This window comes from Melospiza melodia, unplaced genomic scaffold, assembly GCF_035770615.1.
Source record: "Melospiza melodia melodia isolate bMelMel2 unplaced genomic scaffold, bMelMel2.pri scaffold_45, whole genome shotgun sequence".
NCBI classification, from domain to species: domain Eukaryota; kingdom Metazoa; phylum Chordata; class Aves; order Passeriformes; family Passerellidae; genus Melospiza; species Melospiza melodia.
Window position 1 is genome coordinate 2,405,176 of NW_026948772.1, and position 19,633 is coordinate 2,424,808.

Here is a 19,633-nt window from a genome sequence, read left to right on the forward strand (position 1 = left end):
GCTCCTCTAGGTGCATGGGAAGGAAACCACAGAATCACAGTATGGTAAGGATGGAATGGACCTTAGAGATCATCTAGTCCCAAGGCCCCTGCCATGGGCAGGGACACCTCCCCCTAGAACAGGGAGCTCCAAGCCCCATCCAGCCTGGCTTGGAACACTTGCAGGGCTGGAACCTCCACAACTTCCCTGGGACACCTGCTCCAGTGCCTCACCACCCTCACAGGAAAAATTTCTTCCCTAATATCTCACCTAAATCACCTTTCTCTCCATGTCTACCCATTACTCCTTGACCTGTCTCTACAGGCACCAGAGATGTTTTAAGCTCAGCAAACTGGTGGCTCAAATTGGAAAGCAGCCCAAGGAATGGGTTAGAAATTGCAAGTCAGCCTCAAGGGATATGTCCTGAGGGAAGAGAAGGGTGCATATCTTCTCCTGCAGCATCAGGAGCTGGTTGCATCCAGCTCAGAGTCAGGGACTAGCACTGAGGCAGCCTGGAAAATGCAGTGGAGCAGAGGGAATGATTGTACTGCAATGGACATCTCTCCCCAGGCCATGAGAGCAGGCTGCCCCTGCAGCTCAGAGGGGAAGGCCAAGGACCCTTGGTTGAACTCAGCTCTCCTACTCTGAACCTTGGGAATGTTTTCGTCAACACCCCCCATGACTGTGAGGTGAGCAGCAGGGCTTGGGATGGATGCTGATGGCTCCTGAGGCAGCAGCAAGCCTGGTGCAGCTGTGGAATTGCTGCCAACCTGGGCAGCTGTGAGCAGGGAATATTTGATGGACTGCTGAAATCTGGGAGGTCACAAAGGTGTGCCTGTTGTTCCTGAAGCCCCAATCCCTGCTTTTGGGCAGCCTTCCTTAGGGATCAACTGGGAGGCTTCCTGCAAAACAACCCCTTGGCACATGAAACCATCACTGGCTCCAAAAGCTGCATGTTCAGAGGGTTTTGTGGCAGTGCCAGACACAAGGCACCTTTGGACTGGGCTCTGCAGAAGCAGCTGCAACAAACTGGCTGCCTTTGAGCTTCAGCCCACTGCCAACAGCTCCCAGCCAAGTGTCTGCTGCTTATTGCTGCAATCACAGGAAATCCTTGGGAGTTCTCTCCCTTGCTGACCAGTCCCTCACAGCACTTCAACCTTGGTGCATCACTGACTCTAGAAAGAGAAAAGTGTTCCTGGGAATAAAGCAAAGGGTTTTTCTACCTATTTGCCTCCCCCCCCCCAGTAGAGTCAAGCTTGCAAAAACTTCATGAGGCACTGCATCATGGCAGACACTTTCAAAATCTTGGCTGTGGATGGGAAAGGCACGCTGAGTTTTCTCACCAAAAGATGGTGCTGTCTGTACATTTTGATGCTGATGCCTCATTCTCAATGTATTGTTTTCATGGTCTGGGAAAAGGTGAATGAGCAGATGGTGCTGTTGGAGCTGTGCTCACTGGGGCAGCAGCAGCTCTGGGGTGATTCCCTACGCAGCTGCAATCAGCCCACGTTGCTCTCAGGGCCAGCTCTCAATGCGCTTGGTGCTGCTGAGCAGAGGGGCACTGCTCTGTGTCCATGGGATAAGCCAGGGTGACTGCAGTTCTGTGGAGTTGCCACTGCTCTGCATGAAAACCCAAAGGCAGAACTTGTCCTGTTGTATCTTTGGACTTCTGCCATTCAGCAGCACAAAGCACCTTCTGCCTTTTCTGGGTGTTCATTGCATCATTAGACAATAACTCACAAGAAGGGAAGGTTCCACACGTATTTCCATTTTGCTTTCTTGCTGCTGCAGGTGAAACTGATGAACCAAGGAGCTCTTGATGCTCCCTTCACCTGTCTCCCTTCAGCCACCAACCTGGGTTTGTGTTTCAAGTTTGCCCCCGAGGAGGGCATCATTGCAGCAGGTGGGAGCCAGGCTGTGCAGATCTCCTTCAGTGCCACCGTGCTGGGGAGCTTTGAGGAGCAGTTCCAGTTCAGTGTGGCTGGATCTCCTGTGCCTGCCATCCTGACCATCAGGTAAGGACCCTGGGAGCTGGGTGGGCACATCTGTGGCTGTCTCTGGGACATCCCCCACCTGCCTCCTTTTGGGGTGTAGCAGAGGAAAAAGGTGTTTCCTGAGGTCTGAATCTCTGCTCTGCTGCTGGCATTGCTTTAGTGTGAGGCTGTCTGCTGCCCTGTGTGGTAGCTGGGAGCTGGAATAACTCCTCCCTGCAGGGATCTCCCTGTGCCTTGGGCCATGGCAGGCAGTGGGATGGATCAGCTTTGGGCAGCAGCTGCTCTGGGATGTCCCACCTGAACACCCAGCAAGGCCCTCAGGGCTTTGCAGATGGGCCAGCCTGGCTGATTCTGCAGCAGCAGCAGTGTTTGTAAAACCTTGTGTGAATAATCCATGCCAGATGGGCAGCAGCAGCCTCAGCTCACCTCTCATGGCCATGCTGTGGGGACAAGCTGTGCCCCCAGCTCCTGTGCACAGAGGGCTCTGGTGCCTCCTTTGCACAGCCAGCAAAGCGCTGATGTGGGAGTCAGGAACTGGGCAGCAGGAACTGTGCCAGGGACATGGGCACCATCCCGTGCGCTGGTGCCATGGCAAGAGACAATCCTGGCCCAGCCAAAGGGAGAAGGGCGGATCATAGGGGAGGCAGAGCTCAGTGCTCAGCAGCGTGAGGCCTTGTCCCTGCCAGCCTGAGCCATGTGCTGCAGGATAATGGAGTGGAAGCAGGAGAGCTGATGCTGGCTGCTCTGCAGTTTTGGAGCTGGGCTGCTGCTCTTGGGTGGCACTGGCTCAAGGCAGTAAAGAAATGAAAGCAATCTGCACTGGATTATACTAATGAGATAAGGGAGATGGGTAAAGAAGAACAAGGGAGTTATTCCTTAGCAAGAGAAAAGTGGTGAGCAGGTGTGCCCATAGTGGAGAAACAAGTCTGCTGGCTTTGTTTTTGGAGGAAAAGTGCTGCTTTTTTTCATTTGGGAATCAAGAGGGAACCTTTCACCATCAAATAATTGATTCTCCTCTGTCCCTCCCCTAAAGTGGCCATGGGGTGTTTCTGCATAAGCAGCTTTCTCCTTGAGCAGGGGCAGGTGTCTCTTGTTGAGATGTGCAGAGCAGAGCCAGGGGCAGTCCTGTGAATACAATAGAGGACACAGTTCACTGGTTCTTGATTTTGAACCAAAAGGCAGAGTGGGCACTGATTGGCATCAACCATGAAATCAACTGGTGAATGTTGTGCAGCTTCAAGTGCTGATTTCAGTGGATGTTGGTGGCTTTTGGAGTGTGTCTGCTGAGTTGAAGGACAGGTGAGGTGCTGTGCTAGATTCAGGACAGCCAAGTTTGGTTGTTGAAGCTCTTGCTCTTGGCTGTGCCAGCTGGTGCACTGCTGACAAGCCAGTCCTTTCCTCTAGGATTCATCTGTGCCCTGGGTAGAACTGTTGCTGCTCTTTTCAGAGGATGTTTGGGAATGCCCTGGATTTGTGTCTCAGAACAGTGTCTGTAATGATTGTGTCAAACTGTCTTGAGAAAGCTCCTCCATGGGAACAGCAGTTGCAGCTCAGAAAGAGCAAAGCAGGGAAGCCGTGGCTGGAAGGGCTGTTTACAGAAGTTTGTGGGGACACCTTGATCTCCATGCCATTGCAGATGGGGAAACTGAGGCACGGAGCCATGTCTGGGTGTGTGTTCAGGGTCCTTCATGGGACCCCCAGCAACCCGGGGGCTTCTCCTGCCTGCCCTGTGCCCAGAGCTCATTAGGGGCTGTTGGCTGCTGCCCCTTGGCTTGAGCTGCCTCCTGTGCCCAGGGCCCTGTGCTGAGCACACGGGGCTGGGTTGGTTGGAAACCCAGGGTGCCCTGAGCCCGGGTTTTGTGCCCCCGAGCCACGACAGCCGGACCTGTGCAATGCCTTTAACCGAGCCATTGCCTGCTCTGTCCTCGGCCTGCAGGGGCAGCGTCACTGCACCGAGTTTACACTTCGACCTCGCTGAGCTCGACTTCGGGGACATCTCCTTTGGTGAGTGTTCCCTGGGCTGGGACACAGCCTCAGGGATCTGTGCCTTCCAACAGAAAAGCATCCCTCACTCCTGCTCTGCCCCAGCAGCCTCTTCAGGCTGTGAACTGCAGGTCTGCTGCCGCTGCTGCCTCAGCGGGCATTTTGCCATTGTGAGATCCAATGGAAGCAAGGAATAGGAAGGCAGTATTTTCTGGTGTCTCTGTGCTGCTTTAAAAGACAGATGTCTGCCAAGGAAAGTGGGAATCTTCCTGCAATGGAAAGATGAGCCCCTCCCTCCAAATGATTATCCCTTTGAAATGACAGGGCTCCCAGGCAAAACTGTGGGAAAAGGAATAACAGTTCTTTGCTAGACTATCTCAGGAGAGCACAGACAAGAAGGCAAGAACAGACATTTCCCAGATGCCAAGTCCTGTTTTTCCCCTTTGGTGGAGTTCTGGTCTCAGCAGGAGGAGCTGTGGGCTCTGGCAGGGCAGGGATCCCCCCCAGCCGGTGCGGGAAGGGAAATGAAGGAGGAAATGCTCCTTTTGCAGAGCCCCAGAGGGCAGGGGGATGCGGGCAGTGCCCAGCAGCAGCAGCAGCAGCGGGGCAGGCAGGCAGGGTCGGTGCCAGCGCTGAGCTGCAGCCAGGGCAGCCCCGGGCCAAGCACAAACCCTCCCGCAGCAGCAGCGGCCGAGCTGCGAGCCCCGAGCGGGAGGAAGGGAAGCTCCGCTCACTGCCCAGCCTCAGCTCCCGCTGCACAGCCGCCCACGGCATCACGCCAAAACTCCCAAAAACCCCCCAGGGAAAAGCCCAGCCCAGGGCCAAAACCGCCCCAAACCCCCCAGAACCCCCATCCCCCTTCCCAGACCAAGGGCAACATTCACGGCCAAGCCTAAACCCAGAACAATGAAGTTCATGAACTTCTGAAGGAAACTCATTGCCTTTTTTGAGCTGCTTCTTCCCCAGCCTGCATCACCACGGAGGCACTTGTCAAGTTGACTTTGAAAGGAATGAAACAAGAAAGGCACCAGATGGAAATATGGTTCTGAAGCAGGAGATTGATCCTGCTGAATCCAATTTCATGCCTAAGGGCTCTTTGGCTGAAGGCAGCTGTTGTATCTTTGCTTCTTTGTAACTGTTGACTGTTGTCTGCATGTGCTGTCCTCAGTCTCATTGGAGGTTTTGACATCTGGGTTTGTCCTTTTTGTGCCTCTCTTGCCTCCCTGCTGGAGTCCCTGCTGGAGCTGGCAGTGGTCACTTGGATGGGCGCAGAGAAGCTCTGGGCTGCAGCTGCAGTTGTTTTTCCTCCCCATCTGTGTCCCAGTGACTCTTGGTGAGCAGGCCTGGGGAGAAGTCTCCTCCCCACAGAGCTGGCCAGCCCAGTCAGATGTGCAGTGCAGAGCAGGCTGTGGCTGCTCTGTGCACTCTGCAGGACATCCCCACCATGAGTGGCTGTATCTCTGGCTTTGCAGGATGGAAAGCAAATCTCAGAGCCAAAGTGGGGTAAACCCTTGCAGGCAGCACTCCCAGTGAGCAGCACGGCTGTGATGTCCCTGTGTGTGGGCTGAGGTGGGACCTGGTTCCTGATTGCTAATCTCAAAGCAAGGCTGGGCTGTGCCCCCAGCTGAGTGGGCTCTGAGCTGTCACGTGCTCAGTCTGTTTGGCCCAAAGCAAGAGATGCCTTAAGGATCCTGCAGAGAGAAGCTGCATTAGGGTGCTTTGCATCACCTTCTAGTTCCTGATTCCATCCTCACTTTCTTTTGCTGTAGCTTCTTCTCACTGACAACTCACTGTTTATATGTCTTGAAAAAGGTGGGAGTGTTGGCAGGCTGAGCAGGGAATTGGACAGCTTGAATTCTCAGAGTAAATGCTGGGTCTGGGTGCACACTCATCACTGAGAGAGAACTGGTGCTGGTTTGGGGCAGGTGAGGGAGCTCGTCCCCATCCCAAAGAGAGAAGCTTGCAGTGTTCAGCAGGGCTAGGAGTAGGCATTTTCAAGGCTGCAGTCTGGAATCTGTGTCAAAGGGAACTAAGTGACGATTAATTCCTCACGCAGCTTCTGGGTGAGCTGTAGTTCAGATCATAAAGAGCTCAACTCCAATCCCACTTTGATCCTGCCAGGATCTTGCCCCCAGGATCATGCCCTGCTGGGGGCCTGAATGGCTGTTTGTGTCCTTGCCCAGGCTTTCCCTACACGCAGCGCTGCCGCCTCACCAACAGCTCCGCGGTGCCCCTGACTTTCCAGCTCCGCATGTCGGACGATGGCACGCAGCCGGCTGTGGACAGCGTGGATCAGATCCGCAGGGACACCGACCCGGCCTGGAGCAAGGGAATCCATTTCCATGTGGAGCCCAGGGAGTTCACCATCAATCCCAGCCAAGGCACCATCCTCCCCCAGGGACACCAGGACATCGAGGTACAGCAAGAGCCCGGCCACAGCCGCTGCAGCACCAGGGCTGGAGCTGCACTGCAGGGTGGGAGGGCTTTAGCTCTGGTGCCAGCTTGGAGCATCCTGGCACTGAGAGATCTGCACTGCTGGGAGGCCTCTGCTGGCTGGCTTAGTCGGGATGTTCCTCAAGGAGCACTGTTTGCTTTCCAAAATCATATGCTGAGCTCACAGACCTTATGGCCAAGGCCTGAAACCATTCTTGTGTTTTTGAGAACAATTGGTTTGATTGCAACGGGGCAGAGCAAGGATGAGGGCAGAAGGTGGCTGTTAGAGAAATGTCATTTTATAAAGCAGTTAGCTTTTCTTCTTGGTCTCTTTTCCCTCCTCCTGGGGAGCAGAATGATTTGTGTTCACTGCAGGAAGCTCCAGTGGAGACAAAAAAATCTGCAGCCATGTGTAGCGGTTCAAATTGATTGTATTGATTCCTTGTTAAGTGGTTTGTTCTGTTGTACCCCGTGTTCTCCCCGAGTTGGTTTACCCCTGGGTTTTACCCTCCCTCAAAGCTGTCCCTCATGCCATTCCCTGCCCCTTGTTCCAGCTCTTTCCCTGCCTGTCAAACCCAGCCCCTTTTGTTCTCCAACCTTTGCCAATTTAACCTGCAGCCAATCCCTGTCTGCAACACCCCTTTGGAATTCCCCTGTTCCTGGAGGCCCCATTGGCCCATGTGAGCCATCCTCCCCACCCTCCTACCCAAAGTGGCCCCAGACACTTGATGTAATGCCCTCAGTGCTCCCCTGAGGATTCCCTTTTGGTTTGCTGTTTGTATCCACCCCCTGATTTTTGTCTGTACAAAAGCCCTTGCACAGGAGTGTCCAGGGCTCTTTTGGCACTGATTCTTTTGCTTGGAATAAACCCTTCCTTGTGGAACTTCAAGACACAGATCCTCCTCCTTTCTCCTCTTCCTGGTCCCGTTGGTGGCTTGTCTCTTGCAGCATAGAGCAAGAGGCTCTGAGGGTTCTGCCTGTGGTCATTGCCCACCCTGGGCCAGTTCTGAGGGTTCTGCCTGTGGTCAGTGCCCAGCCTGGGGCAGTTCTGAGGGTTCTGCCTGTGGTCAATGCCCACCCTGGGGCAGTTCTGAGGGTTCTGCCTCTGGTCATTGCCCACCCTGGGCCAGTTCTGAGGGTTCTGCCTGTGGTCATTGCCCACCCTGGGGCAGTTCTGAGGGTTCTGCCTGTGGTCAATGCCCACCCTGGGGCAGTTCCCCACTCCTGGTGTGAAGTTCTCAGAGCCAGCCCGGGCTCGGGGTCCCAGGGCAGCCATGAACTGCCCAGCACCTGCTTTGCCCTCAGCCTCCTGCTGTAAAGCTGAACTCGTTGTGGTCAAGTCAGATTTCCTCTGCATGGATGTCTTTGTAGTCAGATGAGAAATTGGCCCCTTCATTTGAATGCAGTGATGCATGGAGCTGTAGTCTAATGTTTTAATGTAGCTGACCTGTGCCCTGATAGCAAGGTGTGTTTAACAAATCTGGTATTGCCAGAAGGCTTTTGTTACTCTGAGACTGTGCTCTACACATGGAGCAGCAGAAGAATTGAGGCCAAATCCTCCCTCAGGAACTGGAGGATATCACCCGTGGGTAATGAGCTTTTGTAAGGAAGAATTGACTGTTCTTCTCTTCCACCAGGTGACCCTGTGCTCCAACACGGTGATGGAGTTCTACCGGAGATTGCTGGTGGACCTGGAGGGTATTGGCAAGGGAGTGGCATCCCTGATCATCACAGCCAGGTACCAGCCCTTGCCTGGCCTCCCCCAGGCACTGCCTTGCCCAGGCTGTGCTGGCTGCAGCTGCCAAGGAGAAGTGCTGCCGAATGCCCTCATGTTGTGCCAGCTGGACACGAGAACAGCAGTGCTTGGGCAGCAGACCGTGGTGAAAAGCACGTTTGCTCACAGCCCAGCACGGCCCTGGGCCCTCTTCTAAAGGCACCAGGAATGATATCATTGATTGGCCTGGTTTTTGGTGTTTGAGGTGGAACAAATTTCCTGAGGGCCTCCTCTCCTTCAGGCTGCAAGGGGTGGAGTTGTGCTGGCTGTGAGCACCGTGCATTGGTTTGGGCCACACCAAGCAGCTGCTGAGAGTCAGGCTCTGGCTCTGTCCATGAGGGCACATGGCAGGGGGGAAGTGGCTCCCAGCAAGAGTGGGGAGGGCAAGGTCTGACAAGGGGAAAGCAGCCCTTCATGTGGCAGCTCAGCTCCAGTTTTTCTCATTACCTCTGCTTCCCATTTTGAGCTTTAATGTTGTCAGAGTTGAGAGCAAAAGTCATTGTTGCTGCAGCAGAATTCCATGCTGCTGTGCTGCTGTGGGTGTCAGTGTGATGCCCAGAGGGATGCAGCTCCCTGGTGCTGTTCCCTGTGCCAGGCAGAGCCATGCAGGCAGTGCCTGGGCTGCCACTGTGTACAGCAGGTGGAGCTGGGGCCAGGCAGTGCCTGGAGCTGTGCAGTGAAGGAGCCAGGGAGCTGCAGGGCCTGGCAGGGGCTGATCAGCCCCTCTGTGGGGCAGCTGCTGTCTCGTGCCCTCCAGGGCTGGGGCAAAGAGCTGAGTTCTCTGGCAGGGCAACAGCACCATGGCAGAGAAGGGAGTCATTTTTTACTGAGACACTGGAGCTGTGTGTTCCTTGAGCCTTAGGGAGCACTGATCCTTGTTGGGAAGGCTCCCCCAGAGCTTGTGGGTCACTGGCACTGTTCCAGGAGTCCTTGCAAGCCTTCTTGGGTAAAGGAGGGGCTGAGGCAGCTGTGGGGCAAAGTGCTCTGCCTGGGGCACTTGGCAGCCTCTGGGTGCTGCCTCTCAGGGTTTGCCCCTCCTTGACAAGACATGTTGGAGTGGGAAGAGGTAGAAGGCAATTTATCCCTGTAGGGCTCTTCAATGTGCATTTGGCAGTGACCAATGTGTTCTGCTCCATTTCACAATCTTTGGGGGTAGGCATTCTCCATTCTCTCAGTATCTCTGATTGTCCTGGGGTCATCTCTTTGCCCAGATGTCTCGTTCCTGAGCTCCAAGTGTCCTCCCCAGTGCTGCTGTGTGATGAGTGCCACCTGAAGGTGCCCTATGAGAGGAAGATCCTCATTAGGAATCCCAGCCACCTTCCTGGCTGCTACGGGCTTATTCCCCAGGTTTGGCATCACATCCACCTCCTCCTGTCAAATAATCCTGAGGAGATTATTAGGGGAAAAAACGGTTTGGATAAAGCCTTGCTGGTTTCTATTCAGTCTTAAAGATCTGCTGAGAACAGGATCCTACCCAACTGTAAACTTGAGGAGGCAGTTTAAGCTCCTGAGGAAACAGTTGATGTTCCAGTCCTCAGTTTGTTTTCCTGTGGGAGATCTTGGAGGGTTGTGAAAAGCTGCTGCACCCACAGACACCAGTGCCTGTGCTGGCAGCCTCCTTGGAGGATCCCCTGGGAGTGCTAAACCTACAATTCTTGCATCTTGTTTGTGCCTTTGACCTTTGTCCTGGGGAGCTTTAAAGGTGTGTGTAAGTTGCTGTTGTGGTGGATGTTAAGGAGCCTAAAGTTTCTTGAGAGGTCCCTCTGAATCTGCGTTTCATTGTGTCCCTTCCAGAAGCGCAAGGAGGACTCTGCTGTGCTCTACTCCAGCCCCAAGCCCTGTGGGATTGTGCAGCCCCAGAGCACAGCAGAGATCCCAGTTGTGGTGGCAGTGCAGGCCCTGGGCACGCATCGCACCGACGTTCTCATCGGCGTGTTCGGGGATGAGAGAAACCCCCTGGTGAGGGCAAGGGGAGCTGTGAGCCTGTGTGCAGCTGCTCCTGGCAGGGTGCACGGGGACAGGGATTCTGCCGGGGAAAACAGGCACAGGCTGCTGGGGAGAAGGACAGGAGGGATGGGGGCACAAACGGCTCCTGCCTTAGAGGTGGGAATCTCAGTGTCTGACACAGAATGGAGTTGGGCTAAGCTGGAATCCCGGGGCATTTGAGGTCATTATTCTTTCAAATGCTGTTAACTTTGGAAACATCTGTTTGAAAATGTCATCTCTCTGAGCGCAAAAGAGGATGTCAGAAGTCTTCTAGGAACCTTGAGCTTTCTGTAAAAGAAAGGAAAGCTGGCATTTGAAGACTGGTTGCAAGGACTGAAACTTTGATTAAAACATATGGAAATGGCAATGCCAAATTCCCTGGATGGCACCAAACATCTGAACCTGGGCCATCGTGGCACTGCCTGTAAATCAGTGAACAGGAAGGAAAGGCAATGCAGGCTGTGCCAGGGAGCCTGAAGTTTGACCAAACAGTTGCTTTTAACTATCAGGCTGCTTCCCTTAAAGAGGAGGGTTTCTTCCTCACCAGAAGAACCAGTTGTTTAACAGTCAGGCTGGTCTTACCTAGAGATTTCTTGCAAAGATTAAAGCTTTCGGACAATAATTTTTAGTTTGAAAGGTTCTCTTACCTTAATCCTTTTCAATTTGGAGGTGAACATTAAATTTTCTTTTTCCCCAAAAGCCCAGCATTTCAGCTGGAGAGTGGTAGCTGTCCCTAAAGAAATAACTTGAGCAGGGTTGAGCTGTTGAAGGTTTTTTAGGTTTCTCTGTTGTGATTTGTTTTGGGTTTTTTAAAATCTTTCTTGCTTGCTTCCTAGAACAGAGAGCACAGTTACGGAGCTCAGGACAGCTGGCAGAAATCTCCCCAAGCCCAAGGCTGGCAGAGCTTGGCAGGATCCCAGCACCACAGCCTGTGTATGTATGGATGGAAGGATGGATGGATGGATGGATGGATGGATGGATGGATGGATGGATGGATGGATGGATGGATGGATGGATGGGGAATGCGACCTGAGTCACCTGGGAGTGTTGTAAAATGTCAACCAACCCCCCAGCAGTGTCAGGGGAATGTTCCTGATAAATCCCTGGTGGAGCTGCAGAGTTTCTGGCCTTGGGCACTGGGTGGGCTGTGCTGGCTTGGCACTGGCTGGGTCTGCCCCTCGGTGTCTCAAATCTCACCTTTTTGCTGCCTTCTCTGTCTTTTTCTCTCCCACTGTGCTTTTTGCATCCCCACCAGGTGTAAATGCCTGTCCTCTGTAGTTGCTCAGTGCAAGCAGTTGCAGCTGCTGCAGCACCTCAGTGTCATCCCTGGGCTGCCTTTAGAACAGACCTGCCCCAGCCTGGATTGGGAAGGGCTGGATCAAACCATTTCTCAGTTCAACGAGCCAGCACCCAGCCAGGGGCTGCATCCTGGCCAGGAGCTGCTCGTGCAGGTGTCCCTCCCTCCGTCCCACTGCAGGTCCCTGTTCATAGTTATTTATTTTCCAGAGATGAGCTCCACCCACCTAAATTCAAACCCCAACCACCAAAGGAGAGGAGAACCAGTCTGGATTGCCTGGCAACTCGATGGAGGCACTTCAGGACTGGACAGGAGGAGGCAGACAGAGCCATGTCCAGGTTTAGAGCAAATTTGGGGAAGAATCCCCCGAAGGAGCTCCGGTGGGAAAAAAGCAGATCCAGTCGGCCCCTCCCCCCAACTGATCTGGGAGGAAAAAATACCTCCTTGGAGAAAAGTGGAAAAAAACCTGTTTGTTAAACAATAAAACCAAAACAATATCAAACAATGAGACCTCTTGCCACTCTAAAAGAGATGACAGACTGAGAAAACCCTGTCCCTGGGTTGCAGCTCACTCAGTCTCTGATCAGTCCCTCCGGTGCTGGAATTGTCACAGGCCAGGCCCGGCCCGGTGGGCCACAGCTGCAGCTGCCAGTGCTCTGCTGGGTGTTCAGTCCAGAGCAGTTTCAAGAGGTCCAAAGAAAAGGAAAAAAAAACAGTCCAGGGAACTTCTTTGCCTCAGCTAGCTAACACTAACTGAAAAGCAAAGGAAGAGCTCTGTTCTGCTGTGTGTCCACAGACAGCCACAGTCCAGGAGGAGGAATGTGGAGGAGTCGAATACAGTGTCTGAAAACAAACTGTGCGCTTCTTCTCTCCCCCCCTTCACTCTCTGCAACACTCTTAAAGGTGCAAAACTTATTATTCAACATAAACAAAATGAGACGATTGGGGACAAAAGCATCATACAGTCAAGCCAGGACATTCCACCCCTTATCCCCATATCGTCTGCTTACTACTAAAACTAATATAAATTCTAACTCTACAAGTACATACATGATACATCCATTATACAGCAACACACAGACAATGGTAATAACATTCAGCAAACAGTGATATTTACACAGGTTTTATCCAATAATCAGATCTCCCTCAGGTACACATCATGTTCTTCCATCTTTTTGCATTATCCACCATGTGCAACCTGGTCCCTGAGCAAAAACAACCCCACGAATGGGTTTGTCTGTATTCGAGGCAGAATTAATCCAAACTGTCTTCCCTAATAAACCTCTGACATGTATCACTGGGACTTTGTCTCCATCTACTGTCTGCAAAGGCTCAGATTGGGCAGGGCCCACTCGGTTAGTAGAGCCTCGGGTGTTAACTAACCAGGTGGCTTTAGCCAGATGCTGCTCCCAATTTTTGGAAGATCCCCCACCTAATGCTTTCAATGTGGTTTTTATAGCCCGTTGTACCTCTCTACTTTTCCTGCAGCTGGTGCATGGTAGGGGATATGGTACACCCACTCAATGCCATGCTCCCTAGCCCAGGTGTTGATAAGGCTGTTCTTGAAATGAGTGCCATTGTCTGACTCAATCCTCTCAGGGGTACCATGTCTCCACAGAACTTGCTTTTCCAGGCCCAGGATGGTGTTCCAGGCTGTAGCATGAGACACAGGGTAGGTTTCCAACCATCCAGTGATGGCTTCCACCATGGTCAGCACGTAGCGCTTGCCCTGGCGTGTCTGGGGCAGTGTGATGTAGTCAATCTGCCAGGCCTCCCCATACCTGTACTTGGACCACTGCCCACTGTACCACAGCGGCTTCACTCGCTTGGCCTGCTTGATGGCCGCACACGTCTCACAGTCATGGATAACCTGAGCAATACTGTCCATGGTTAAATCCACCCCTCGGTCTCGTGCCCATTTATAGGGGGCATCCCTGCCCTGATGGCCTGAGGCATCATGGGTCTGTCGAGCTCGGAATAACTCTCCTTTATGTTGCCAATCTAAGTCTATCTTTGACACCTCTATCTTTGCAGCCTGGTCTACCTGCTCATTGTTTTGGTGCTCCTCATTAGCTCTACTCTTGGGAATGTGAGCATCCACATGGTGGACTTTCACAGGTAGCCTCCCTACCCTGGTAGCAACATCTTTCCACTCTTCAGCAGCCCAAATTGGTTTTCTTCTATGCTGCCAGTTAGCCTGTTTCCACTTCTCCAGCCATCCCCACAGACCATTGGCTACCATCCATGAATCAGTGTAAAGGTAGAGCTTTGGCCACTTCTCTCTCTCAGCAATGTCCAGGGCCAGTTGAACAGCTTTGAGTTCAGCAAGTTGGCTTGATCCACCTTCTCCTTCAGTGGCCTCTGCCACCTGTCGTGTGGGGCTCCATGCGGCTGCTTTCCACTTCCGGTTCATTCCACACTGCGGCACGAACCATCAGTAAAGAGAGCGTATCGTGTATCTTCTGCTGGCAGTCAGTTGTATGGTGGAGCTTCCTCAGCCCGTGTCACTTCTTGTTTCCCTTCATCAGCGAGACCAACGTTTTCACCTTCCAGCCAGTTTGTAATTATTTCCAGAATCCCAGGGTGATTCAGTTTTCCAATACGGGCGCGCTGTGTGATAACAGCAATCCATTTGCTCCATGTAGCACTGGTGGCATGGTGTGTAGAGGGAACTTTTGCTTTGAACATCCACCCCAGTTCTGGTAGTCAAGGTGCCAGGAGGAGTTGTGCTTCAGTGCCTGTTACCTCTGAGGCAGCCTGGACTCCTTCATAGGCAGCCAGGATTTCTTTCTCTGTTGGAGTGTAGTTGGCTTCAGACCCTCTGTAGCTACGATTCCAAAATCCTAGTGGTCGGCCTCGAGTCTCCCAGGCACCTTCTGCCAAAGGCTCCAGGACAAGCCATGATTCCTGGCTGCAGAGTAGAGCATGTTCTTCACCTCTGGTCCTGTCCTGACTGGGCCAAGGGCTACTGCATGAGCAATCTCCTGCTTGATCTGTGCAAAGGCTTGTTGCTGCTCAGGGCCTCAGTGGAAAGTGTTCTTCTTACGGGTGACCAGGTAGAGAGGGCTCACAATCTGACTGTATTCGGGAACGTGCATCTTCCAAAAAACCTATGGCGCCTAGGAAAGCTTGTGTCTCCTTCTTATTGGTGGGTGGAGACATTGCTGTGATCTTGTTGATGACATCGGTGGGAATCTGACACCGTCTGTCTTGCCACTTCACTCCCAGAATCTGGATCTCTCAGGCAGGTCCCTTGACTTTGCTCTTCTTGGTGGCGAAGCCAGCTTTTAGGAGAATCTGGATGATTTTCTCCCCTTTCTCGAACACCTCTGCTGCTGTCTTCCCCCACACAATGATGTCATCAATATATTGCAGGTGTTCTGGAGCCTCACCCTTTTCCAGTGCAGCCTGGATCAGTCCATGGCAGATGGTGGGGCTGTGCTTCCACCCCTGGGTTCCAGGGGTACAGTCGGTTCCAGGTGTACTGCACGCCTCTCCAGGTGAAAGCAAATTGAGGCCTGCATTCTGCTGCCAGAGGAATGGAGAAAAATGCATTGGCAATGTCTATAGTGGCATACCACCTTGCTGCCTTGGACTCCAGCTCGTATTGGAGTTCCAGCCTGTCTGGCACAGCAGTGCTCAGGGGTGGAGCCACTTCATTCAATGCACGATAGTTCACTGTCAATCTCCATTCTCCTTCAGATTTATGCACAGGCCAAATGGGGCTGTTGAAGGTTGAGTAGGTCTTGCTGACCACCCCTTGGCTCTCCAGCTCTCGGATGATTTTGTGGATGGGGATCACAGCATCTCGATTCGTTCGGTACTGTCAGCGGTGCACTGTTGAGGTGGCAACTGGCACTCATTGCTCTTCCACCTTCAGGAGACCTACTGCAGATGGGCTTTGTGACAGTCCAGGCAAGGTGTTCAACTGCTTGACACCCTCTGTCTCTACAGCAGCTATTCCAAATGCCCATCTGAGTCCCTTTGGGTCTTTGAAATACCCACTTAGAAGGTAGTCTATGCCCAAAATACATGGGGCGTCTGGGCCAGTCACAATAGAGTGTTTCTTCCAGTCATTTCTAGTCAGGCTCACCTCAGCTTCCACCAAAGTAAAATCCTGTGATCCCCCTCTCACACTAGCAATAGAAACAGACTGTCCCCACATGTCTCGATGGGATTAACGTACATTGTGCACCAGTGTCAACCAAAGCTTTGTATTCTTGTGGTTCAGATGTGCCAGGACAATGAATCCACACAGTCCAAAATCACGGTTTTCCCCAGCCTCTACCTGGCTAGAGACAGGGCCCCTCTAAGCCTGGTTATCCTTCTTTCCCTGGGCATATGTCTTGGAGATTCCTTCAAGGGGATCAAAAATATTGTCATTATCATGATATGTGACAGTTTGGTTACTGGCCACTGGAGCTGCTTCCCTTTTGGAACTTCCTCTCTGAGTCTTCAGTTCACGCACCTGTTGTGCCAGAGCAGTGGTAGGTTTTCTATGCCATCTCCCCATGTGTTCTCCACAATCACACAGGTAGAACCACAGCTCAGCTCGTGGGTTGTACCTTCTCTCGCCATCTGGGGAACGTCTGCATTGGGTTCCAGAACCTCTGATCTGTACTGCCGAGATTTGGAGAAAGCCCTCTTTAATCTCCTCCCTCAGTTTCTTGTGACCCTCCTCCATCTTGTCTTCTAATTTTTGCAGACATGTTTCCACCGCTGCGATTCTGGCATGTGTTGGGCCATTCACAGTGTCCGCATATGCTCGGAGCTTCCTTGCCATATCCAGCACAGTCTCCTCACCATCATCCCGCTTCATTATTGCTAAAGCAGAAGCGTATTCTCGTCCAAGTCGTACGGCCCAAGTCGTACAAGTTTTCTCCACATCAGAGATGTGCATGGTACCAAGTCTGGATTTACAATGTTTCCATCATCTGAGAAGACAATCTCAGCCATTGCCATTTCCCTCAAGCGTTGAATCCCTTGTTGTATGGTTTTCCACTGGGTTTGCTGCATATAGAGATCGTCTGCACACAGGTATCTTTGTGCTACACTTCTTAGGACCCGTTCCCAGAGGCTGTGAGGGTTAGCCCCGCTCATCATTCCTTGGTCTATGACAGGATCCTGTGACAGGGATCCCAAATGCCTCGCTTCAGTGCCATCCAGAATTGTAGCCTCACCTGCAGCATCCCAGAGCCAAACTAACCAACTAATTATGGATTCATCAGGTCGTCGGGTGTAATCCTTCCTTAGGCCACGAAGGTCCTTCAGGGAATAAGACTCAATATTGGCGTCTGATCTTGCACCTGCTGCTTTGACTCCTGATTTTATGTCAGGAGGCATCAAGGTTCCTTCTCCTGTATCACCATCATCATCATCATCCACTGGTCGATTAGTTTTTTCTGTGCATTTCTCACTTCTAGTACTGGTAGCAACAGCCATGGGTTTAGATGCTGGCTTAGGCTCACTATCTGGTTTGGCTGCTGGCTTCGAGCCTGGGCTGTTTGCTACAGCTTGAGTGACTGGGATAGCTGATTTATCTCCCTGCCCCCCTGCCTCTGTCTGCTGCCCTACACTATCTAACAGTGTGATAAGCATAGGCCAGGGCCCAACTTATTGCAATGAGCCTTTTCTCCTTAGAATCGTCATGGCACTTCTCTTTTAGGTATTTCCCCACTTCTGCTGCATTCTGAATTTGTTCCCATGGAAAATCCCAGTCTACAGGATCAGAAAATTCCTTAGGGTTTGGCCTATATTTTCCCATTGTCCACACCACTCAGGATTTTTCACACCTGCATCTGCTTCTGGGACAGGGGTCTCACCAACTCCTCTGGATATCGCAGCCCTCATTTTAGAGAAGCTGCAGACCATATAGAGGAAGCTTACCAGATTAAATACCAGAAAGATGGTCTCTTTAACATTCAGGGGAAACTGAACATTTCCAAAAAGTGACATAACAGATCCAAAGGAGAAGAAGGAAAGGGAAGGCTGGAAAGTCTCATTCTTGGCTCCTCCTCTAACAGACTGAGTGTAATTACTAATAAATTCCGAAAACCTACTACTGGAATTGGGATGCAGGGTAGGATGAAGAAACCATAAACCATACATATCGTAAACAGAGGCCAGTATCTTTGTAAAAGCTTTATAAATCATTATCACCAAGACCAGCACAACAGCTGTTCCAATCCATACCCCTCTACTGTAAAAATTACTTGTTAAGCACAATAATCCTAGTGACCAGAAAGGTATTGAAACCTCAAAAAGGTCTAGAGCCCAGAGCCACACTAAGGCTTTCACAACCAGAGACATCAGGGGTTCAAGCAGCATGGCTACTAACTGCTTTAACAACAAGAAACACACAATTAATAGAGCTTTTTTCCAGCTTTTTCCAGCCGCGCATTGGGTGCCAATTCATGTATTTGTCCAGGTTTAGAGCAAATTTGGGGAAGAATCCCCCAAAGGAGCTCTGGTGGGAAAAGCAGATCCAATCGGCCCCTCCCCCCAACTGGTCCAGGAGGAAAAAATACCTCCTTGGAGAAAAGTGGAAAAAAAACTGTTTGTTAAACAATAAAACCAAAACAATATCAAACAATGAGACCCCTTGCCACTCTAAAAGAGATGACAAACTGAGAAAAGCCCGTCCCCGGGTTGCAGCTCACTCAGTCTCTGATCAGTCCCTCCGGTGCTGGAATTGTCGCAGGCCAGGCCCGGCCGGGTGAGCCACAGCTGCAGCTGCCGGTGCTCTGCTGGGTGTTCAGTCCAGAGCAGTTTCAAGAGGTCCAAAGAAAAAGGAAAAAACACAGTCCAGGGAACTTTTCTGCCTCAGCTAGCTGGAACTAACTGAAAAGCAAAGGAAGAGCTCTGTCCCACTGTCTGTCCATCCTCAGACAACAACAGTCCAGGAGCAGGAATGTGGAGGAGTGAGTGCAGTGTCTGAAAACAAACTGCGCGCTTCTTCTCTCCCTCACTTCACTCTCTGGAACACTCTTAAAGGTACAAAACTTATTATTCAACATAAACAGAATGAGACGACTGGGGATAAAAGCATCATACAGTCAACCCAGGACACATGGCCACTCCCCCTGCAGGTTTAACTTAGGCCAGACTTCCATACAATAGTGAATCATTTTTATTTTGTCTAAGCCTTTTGTGGCCTCCTGAGTGTCCCATTGATCTAGCATCTGTCCAAGAGGACTATCAGGGGGAATATTCTTCTCTTTTTTCTCATCTTCCCTTCCAAATCTTCTTCTTTTACTCAAACACTTTCCCATACTGACTCTAATTTGGTTCCTAACTGAAATCTTAAGGTGCCCCTACCCGAACAAAAACTACAGACAGGCAAAACAACACTTAATATTCTTTTACTGCTCAAGCAGTCATTCACTTTCACACTGGTAAGTATGGGGAATTTACTCACATACTCGGGAAAAGGAGGGGAACCTCACCCACACTCACGGGCTTCACCTTTCACTTCCCAGGGGTTAGGTCCCAACGGGGCTCCCTCTGGCCCCTCCCTTGTACGCCTAGCTAGGTCTGGGGTTATGTCCCAATGGGGCTCCCTCTGGCCCCTCCCTTGGCACCCCTAGGCTGGGGGTTATGTCCCAATGGGGGTCCCTCTGGCCCCTCCCTTGCACCCCTCCTAACCAGGAGGTGGGGTCCTACCCCTTTTGGAGGCACCTCAACCACCGATTCCACTCACTTCCCCCCGTGTCCAGAAATGCGGTACTTGGGGCCCTCACTGGCATCGGGGCTCCGAGCTGCCGGCCTCCGTCTCACTCTCTTGCCACTCGCTCGCCTCCAACTCCCGCCACCGGTTCTTCCCAGGTCCCGGTGCTCCTCTGCGTCGCCAGTCCCAGGCTGTCTTCCCAGGTCTGGCGTAGCCAGCTGTTCCCTGGAGGCCCAAAAGGGCGGGCGGCTGTCCTGTCCTCAGTCCTCTTCGGATGTGGCTATCCCGGAGGAGTCCCCAGGCTGTGATAAATACGGCCAGGAGAGCAGCTCCTTTAAAAAGGCCTTTATTAAAGACAGCTCTGGCTGGGGAACCTGAGGGGTCATGCACACTGCCACTGCTCTCACTGGATGACGCTGAGGAGGAGGAGGAGGAGGAGGAGTACAGCTTTGTCTCTCGGCAGAGCTGGGGCTTCCGTCCTCATGAGGGTCCTTAGGAAGGTAAATATTGGCTCACAGCCA

At 52.1% G+C, this 19,633-nt stretch overlaps 1 pseudogene; it reads left to right on the forward strand.

Moving 5' to 3' along the window:
- The window catches only part of LOC134434651 (hydrocephalus-inducing protein homolog), a 36,622-nt pseudogene extending 17,296 nt beyond the window's left edge, over positions 1 to 19,326 (forward strand).
- The last annotated feature ends 307 nt before the right edge of the window (positions 19,327 to 19,633 follow it).